This window comes from Battus philenor, unplaced genomic scaffold (assembly GCF_028537555.1).
Source record: "Battus philenor isolate CCGP_79_NKW_IND1 unplaced genomic scaffold, ilBatPhil1.0.hap1 SCAF_14, whole genome shotgun sequence".
In the NCBI taxonomy this organism is placed as follows: domain Eukaryota; kingdom Metazoa; phylum Arthropoda; class Insecta; order Lepidoptera; family Papilionidae; genus Battus; species Battus philenor.
Genome location: NW_027181676.1, coordinates 1569680 through 1578744, shown reverse-complemented (window position 1 = coordinate 1578744; position 9065 = coordinate 1569680).

Below are 9065 nucleotides of genomic sequence, written 5' to 3'. Positions count from 1 at the left end.
TGTAACTACCTTCGTTTAAGCCTTGTATCATATACAAGCGTTTATCTTGATCACGTAAATAATATAACACTGTGATAAAAAAAATAAGGTGAATTTTGTTTATAAAATGTAAATTAAATATTTATTTATTCTTCCAAATCAATTTCATCTCCTTCAAAGTAATCCCCGTTCAATATGACGCACTTTTGCCAACGCCTTTTTCCAGTACTCAAAACAGTCTGAATAGACTTTTTCTGGTACCTTTTTCATACCATTCTTCGATTTGATCTTCTCAATCCTATCAAAATGGCGTGCCCGCATTGCCCTGTTAAGTTTCTTGAGTAGCCAAAAGTTCCACGTAGCCAAATCCAGCGAATGGCGAATACGGTGGTGAACGAAATCAGTCAAGTTTTTGTCGCTTTTTTTACAAAAAAAATAACAATTTTAGTATCACGCGAGACTTGACATGTTTGACAAAAGCACGTGTTACTCTAAAGTAGTTAAAATTTTTGATAAACAGACGCTTAGCAAACGTTATGAGACAGTCGTACCAATCTAGGAAAGAAATTATCTGCCTTTGAGTGTTAATGCCCGTGAGTTTTAAATAACAATTTTACCACACGTTATGTTTACAGTATGTTTAAATACATTAATTATTCTAGTGAACAGTATCCCAGAACAGTTTTTAAAGTCACCAGGCAAATAGGTTAAAGAATAGAAAACGTAATTTTACAAGACGACCAACCACAAGTACCTGTGACTTAAAGTATATTATAAAGCATTCTTTAGGTGTAATAATACAATTTAAAAAAATACGGTGTTTATAAAATACTCTACAGAATTTCTCGCAAAGTTATTCTTTGCAGGATCACGGGCCGTTTAATGATCAGTTCACCTTTAAGAAATACATACTATTATAAAGAAATTATAAAGCATCAATCTTAAAAAATACAGGTAAACAAAATAAACAAACATTTTTTTAAAATAAGTCCAGTAGGTAATGATGAAGGAAAAGAGACGACGAATATGTGAACGGTGATGAAATGAAAATGAATCAAAGATTATGTGAAAGCAGAGCGAGTAACAATTATTAGACAGTAAATAAATTGTTTGAAAAACTGTTGGGGACGATAGGGGCGTGTACGAGAGGCCCTCAAAATCGGACCCTAAAAAAAAATACATAGCAAAATAAATGGCCAGTGAGGTTAAATGAGGTCGTTTAACATTCTAAAGACCAAGGACTGGCAGACGAAGCGAAGTACGTTAACCCACAAGGTAGATATACAACCTTTTTAGTCAGTCTTGTTGGTTGAAGCTGGATCAGGTTGCATACAACTTGTAATATTCGAAGTCTCCAAGCAAACTAGTTGTCTGCTTAATTTAAAAAAATATATTTTTTGAAGTAAAAGAGAGGTAAAATAAATAAACACGGAGCAATAAAACAATTTGCACTCGTGTCAAATTCCTTCACACGACCAATTTTAATATCGCACTATACTCGTATTCGATTGTACGGCCCGTACCTGGGCGACATATTACAACGGATCGCGAGCTCTCACGACTGTTGGAAAGTTTTATGAGATGGGAGCAAAGGCTCTGGGCGGGCGGCGTGGGGCGGCCTGTCGCAGACAATTTATATTGGCCTTTGTTTCCGCGTCCTGTGCACTGTATCGAGAAATTGGATGTTTTAAATCATACGAAAACTATAAAATAATGCTATAGGACTTAGAATTCATACTAAATCCAAAGTATCATTTTATTATTTCGCATTAAGTATTAATCGTAACATATATAAATATATACAAAAAAAGCATTCCAGCAAATGAGCAATACATTCATATATTTAAAGCTTTTGCTATTTCCGTTATATATAACTATCACCTGGTTTAAAGTAATGACTCCGAAATATGTTAGTTTAATTTTTTTTTCTAAAGAAACGCGATAGACTAAATACTTCTGACGGTATGAAGTATGCAAGACAGATATAGTAGACCAGTGATTCCCAAAGTGGTCTATATCGACCCCTAGGGGTCTATGACAACCTGCAATGGGTCTACGTCAGCGCTAAAAAATTGGGGGTTCATGAAATGAAAATAGGGGTCCACGATAGTGGATCTCAACACATACACTGATGTACGTATTTACTTACGTCATACTATCTAATAATATCAAAACACTTACATCATTTATAAAAGTACCCATGAAGTAAAAAAATTATTGCTTATGTTATTTTATTTATCGTTTATTTTATGTTTATTTAATGTTACGTATATTTTACATAACCGATACAAAATTTTATTTTCAGTAGTTTTAATTTAAATTCAATTAATAAATGTATAAATTAACATGTGTTTTTACTTTAAGTTTTTAACACTAAACTTCACTACAGTTACAATTTTACTGGAAATCAATATCAGGTAAGTAGGGGGTCTACCCAACACGGAAAAACATGGCAAGAGATCTACGACACAAAAAAGTTTGTCGGTAGATAATTATTTTAATATAAGTAATCCTTTTTTGAACGCTTTTTCTAATTATATTTTATTGCGTTATTTATTATTTATAAAACCATTATATTTACATACAAATGACTTATGCATTCAAATCTTTAAAGCTTTCCCATAATCAAACATCTGTATATCGATGCAATCGCAAGGTTCTTTAGATAATTGATTTATCAGCACGAATGCAACAGGTACACGCACGGACATCACCATTGTCGATATTTGACAATTCATGTTCGTACATGTTCGAGCCATCATACGACAAATCCCTATTATTACAGTTTACCACTGAACAGTGTGTCTCCTTCAAATGTTAGTTTGCTGTAGTCTGAATAAACTAAACTGGAATAAATCAAACTTAAGTGAACACTATAATATCATCACATAAGTATCATTCATATAAGTACAAGTAATATAACAATTGACAATATAGCTGCGTGGGTAAGACTCCACTAGGTGGTCCAACGAAATTGTAGATTAAAAATGGACTAATATATAGCTACTTCCGCTATGTAGCAGTAGTCGTGCAATAAAGTGCACCGCCCGCCATTCCGCTGATAAATGCGCGTGCGACAAACAATGCGACTTACACAACCACTGTTTCACTCAACGCGTGCTTCACCCCTCCACAGGGCATCTTCAGGAGTAATGTTACACTGATTAGTGCCAAACACCGAGTCAAACACTTAAGTCCTGTTCTTACTTAGGATGGACTTCCGCAAAGTAACGCCTGTATCTATTAGATAGAAATAGTAATAGGAGTCTGCCTTTCAGTGGACCTCTATTAGATGATATGATGATGATATAATAGCCTATTTATGATGATGATTATATTTTTAAAAATATGAATATTCTTCTCACATTTATATGTAAGCACAAAACATACATAATAATAGAACCATCAATGCGTCATCACCGTACCAATAACCTTCATGATTCGTCCCTATGTGGAGTACATACCTTCGATCTGGTACTTAGCTGATCTATCCCATAAATGGCTACAGTATTCCACACATATTTACTTGTGGTACACATTCAGGAGCAGTCGTAGTGCAGAAATATCCCCAGAATACCACTACACCAAAACTATTTTGGCAGCTAATTTAGCATTGGGCACAGTTAACGGTCTATTAAGTATATTCTACATATATCAACAAGACTTTTGTGCTGTCGGCACGTCATTTGTCTGTTCGCCATCCTCAATAATTACTTTTTAAAGATGAAGTTTTTAAAAATTCATCATCATCGTAGGCTTCCATTACAGGTTCACAATAAGACCGGCTGGAAGTGGCTTTCATCCAGCCTCTTCACCTTGTGGGTGGTCTCCAATCACTTCAAGATCCCAGCGGACATCTTCCCTCGCTTTTGAGTCTACATATCGGTTACTACTCTAAAATAATTTTCAATAATTACGTGATACCATGACTCGGAGACGCGGAGTTGTAAATAAATGCTGGCGTCTAACTGAGTCATATGAAACCTCCTTATATTTTTATTTTTATACTTTTTATTTTGACAGTTTGTGACGCGATGCAGTTTTAGCTTGTTCATTCGTTCTGTCAGTCAATTGTTACGTATTATTTTGCTGTTACCTAATTTTCATAAATTATATTTAAATCACCACTATCATTTTAATTTATTTATACAGTCCACACGCTCGACAACATTTGTAAGAGTGTATTAAATATACAGCAAATTAATATGTTAATATTTAAATCCAGTTTATCAACTAAAATTACATTCGTAAAAAAATATGTACTTATAAAACTATCCGCAAAAATTGGGGTCAAATAAATCCTTCGATTTAGGTCAACGTTGAAACATGATTATTTTGCGGAACTAGTAAAATTTATGACCAGCTGTTTTTTGTCAACGTTTGAAAAAACAGGACAAATTAATTACAAATATATTTGTATGGTCTCGAAGAAGTCACAAAGTAAAAAAAAAGAATAGTTAAAAATTATGAACGAATATACAGACCAAAACCAATTTCTACAATATTCTTCACAGAATAAACTCACCATTTTATAGTTTCTATTGTTTATTTATTGTTCATTTTATTTTTAATTACAGAACTGCCACCTTTAATTCACTCAACACGTTTTTCACCCCTCCACGGGGCATCTTCAGGAGTTATGTTACACTGATTAGTGCCAAACACAGAGTTGACTCTTTGTTTGGCACTTTGTAATTCGCATTGTTTGCCGCATACGCATTTATCAGCAGGCTGGCGGGCGGTGCACTTTGTTGCACGACTACCACTGCATATGCGGAAGTGGCTAAATATTAGTCCTTTTCTTACTTAGGATGGACTTCCGCAAGGTAACGCCTGATTACATTAAATATTTAATATTATCGATATTTCATCACCATCGTCATCGTCTTCTCAGCCGATGGACGCCCACTGCTATACATAGGCTTCCGCCAAAGATTACTGCGACAACTGCTCCTGCGCTGTCTACATCCAGCGACCTTCCGCGACTTTAACCATGTCATCGGTCTACCTAATGGGAAACCTAGCCACTGCGCGTCTACCAACTCGTCTCCAGTCGAGAACCTTTCGGCCGCAACCGCCACATGATACACGAGCGATTTGCTCCGCCAGTGCCGCTTCAGACTGACTTGGTTCTTCTGAGGATCTCAATATCGCAGCGAAAATATATAATTGTATTCTAGTAAATGCATAAAAATAAATTTTACTTTTAATAGCCTTGAGTAGTTCCTTCAAATGTTGCCATCTTATCTGACCTCACTAAAGTAATTTTCAAATAGATTTAGAGAGCATCGCCGTAATGATGGGCGACGACAACCTCCGCCCATCATTCCTATCGTTTGCTCTTAGGGTGATGAGTAACACTTTTAATATAAACAAAACAGTATAGATAAGTGAGTACCTAATAAACTGCACATAAAATAACTAGTCAATTAATAATAGGAAAATTACAATAAGAAAAGTGTAGTAATGTATTAAGAAAGCACAACTCAAAGAAAACTGTGATAAAAAAATTGAATATGTAAATAATAAAATAAAGAATAATAATCAAAAAATGTACCTAGCCACCTAAGAGTAATATAATGATGGAAGAAAGGCGATGAAAGCAAGAAGGAATAAGAGAACAAAATGAAAGATATTGTGATGGAAATAAGGTAATAATAAAAGAAATTGAAAAGTATGACAGTGAGTGAAGAATAAAGATGAAAAATCTGAAAAACTTATTTGTAAACAAAGACCCTGATCCCAACTAATTAGGGGTACGAGAGGTCTCCAATAGCGAGGGCCATAAAAAAAGTAATTTTCAAATACAACTTAGTTTAGAAGCATCTATTTATATTCGATTAACAGCTTAAAAATTGAGACATTTCACTCTAAATTAGGTGATTTGTGCGTAAAATACTTTCAAATATTCGTTGACATTCAATAATTATTACAAAACATTCATGTCTACTTAAATATTTCGCCCACTCCATTTGCCACCACCAAAGATATCTATGGGGAGTTTACCATAATTGCCACACTTTGCAGGTGGTTTGGATGTCAGTGTGATATTTTGGTACGCAGAAGAAGCTACTGTCTGTCATATGGAAACTTGTTTGTGAGCATTAGCAATCCTATATAATTAATACACAAAATTTGAATTATATAAGAATGTATCCTGGTTCGCAAGTCTACTAAGGACTACCATTAAATACGATTTTTACGAATACAACGCATTATTGCGGCTCTGCGTATATCCTAGTTTTGTTAGAAAGATGCGGACCCTCGTCAAATGAAATGTCCTCTGACAGTCCTTCGTATATAGAAATCTTCACATTATTCGATATCGTATTGTGGACTATGAATAAGTAAAGTAAGTTTTGTACCTATATCACAGTACCAATACAATTATACCTATAGTAATACCCTACGGTCGACCCTCTAAAATACGAGGGACGTTAGAAAATGAACTAAAAATATATATATTTACAATTATTATAGTTTAATAGGCGTGTCCGACTTAAAGATAGAGATAAGTCGAATCCGACTCAGCTAGGTAGCGTTCGTAATAAGTAGGAAAAATCTTCTCGTGTAATATCTCTCAGTACCTTGAGGCAGACCTGTGTAACATTTAATGGAATCAGGCGTTATTTTGCGGAAGTCCATCCTAAGTAAGAAAAAGACCAATATTTAGCCACTTCCGCACATGCAGTGGTGACTCTGTGTTTGGCACTAATCGGTATAAAATAACTCCTGAAGATGCCCCGTGGAGGGGTGAAACACGTGTTGAGTGATTTAACGGCGGTAGTAGTGTAATTCGCATTGTTTGCCCCATAGGTATTTATCAGCGGGCTGGCGGGCGGTGCACTTTGTTGCACGACTACCACTGCATGTGCGGAAGTGACTAAATACGAGGGTCAAACTGAAAGTTCTTAGAAAATCAAAAACTAAGCATTCTAGCAAGTTATTAGTTTTATTATAACTTTTCAAAATAGCATCCATTTACATCAATACATCGCTGCATTCGATGGAACCATTGAGAAAAGCACCTTGCCCACTCGGCCTTAGGGGTCTCTTCGACGGCGTTTTGAAACGCAGCCACTGCTTCTTCGGCGTCCATAAAATGTTTTCCTCGAAGTTTTTCTTTTATTTTCGGGAATAAATAAAAATCGCAGGGTGCGAGGTCGGGGCTATACGGCGGGTGACCCAGTAATTCCACGTCTGAGGTCGCCAAATAGTCGATCGTTTGCCTGGCGGTGTGCGACGAGGCATTGTCGTGATGAAGGAGGATCCTGCTGCGAGGTCGTTTCTCTCGAACTTTTTCCAAGACAAGTGGCAAACAGTTGTTAGTGTACCACTCTGCATTAACCGTTTTCTGATCCTCTAAGACAACTGTCGCGTAATGACCTGTCTTTCCGAAGAACGAGGCCACCATCTTTTTTCCAACACTTCGACCTCTCTTCACTTTAGTTGGCAACTCTTCGGAAGGAAACACCCACTGAGCAGACTGTCTTTTGGTTTCCGGATCATAACAGTAAATCCAGCTTTCGTCACCCGTTAGTATGTCGAACACAGCATTTGAGTCACCTCCGTTAAATTTTTGGATCATTTCTCGGCACCAATCAACACGGCGGAGTTTTTGAGCCTCGGTCAAATTATGCGGTATCCAGCGGGCACAAAGCTTCCTGACCGCTAAATGTTCATGGAGGATTTTGTGCACTTGACTCATACCTATGCCTAGACTTGTCCGAATCTGCTGATAAGTCACTCTTTTGTCATCTCTATCATACGCCGCACAACACTGATATTGTCTTCAGTCGTCGCTGTAGAAGGCCGTCCCTCACGCAAATCATCGGTGAGATTAGTTCGACCACGTTTGAATTCATTAAACCAGTTGTAAACTGTGGCACGAGATGGGGCTTCATCGTGAAAAGCCAATCGAAGTCTATCATAACTTTCTTGTTGACTTATATGACATCGAAAGTCATAAAAAATCATTGCACGAAAATTTTCTCGGCTTAAATTCATTCTGACGTGCACAGACAATTTTCAATTTGCCGCCAAATCGTAAAACAAATGACAAATGAATGAAATGTATACTCAATATTATTGGTAAAGAGTTCTATTTTCAAAAGTTAAACATATTCTTTTAAATATAATGCTTTTAAGTTGCCAGTTCTAAAAACTTTCAGTTTGGCCCTCATATTGGTATTTTTCTTATTTCTGACCTGTGTGACCTACTAAACCTCGCTCGTTTCAACCCATAGATGCCCACTGTAAGGCATAGGCCACCCTTAGATCGAAGTGACCGGTTTTATGCTGGAAACTTCTTGCAACTTTCTCAAGTTCGTCGTTCCACTTAGGGGGGGCATAATAGCGCCGTGTCTACTGGCTGGTGGTCATCACCCGAGAAACTTTCGACCCCAATGGCCAAACATACTTAAACTTTACTTATTATTTCTGAAACCATTGATTTTTATATTGGGTATACCATTCATTAATAAACTGCAATGATCAAATTAGTTATACATTTGCCACTTTAAGCCTTTACACCTATTTTAAATCATCCTGTATATTTATTACTCGATTATTCGTATTACTATTGCGTAGATTGTAACAAATGATCATTTGATGATACGAAAGAATAATATGGATATAAAATATTGGTGTATCATACAGATATCATTACGTTTTTAACATGGGAGCGGTGGCAAAAAGCCAAACAACTGCGCCAAAAAATACGATCAATTTGTTGAATTTTTGGAAAATAAAATATATATATAAAATTACGTACAAACATGAAAAATTTTAGATTGTCTAAATTCGTTAATAATGCGTCACAGTTAGCTAAAAACTATGCATGTTTGACAGTTCATTTTGAGCTTCGCGCATTTGACAGCTAGCCTTGAAGTTCGCACGTTTGACAGTTCACGATTTGCATTTTTTTTTATTTTCAATTTAATTGCATCGCCAGTATTTATCGATCAAAATTATTTAATTAATTTCACATTTAATTTATACATATTGTGATAGCTCTGAAATAACTTATATTATTTTCTATAAGAATGCGTCAAGTTTGAAAGTACAAAGATAATTGATACAGGTGG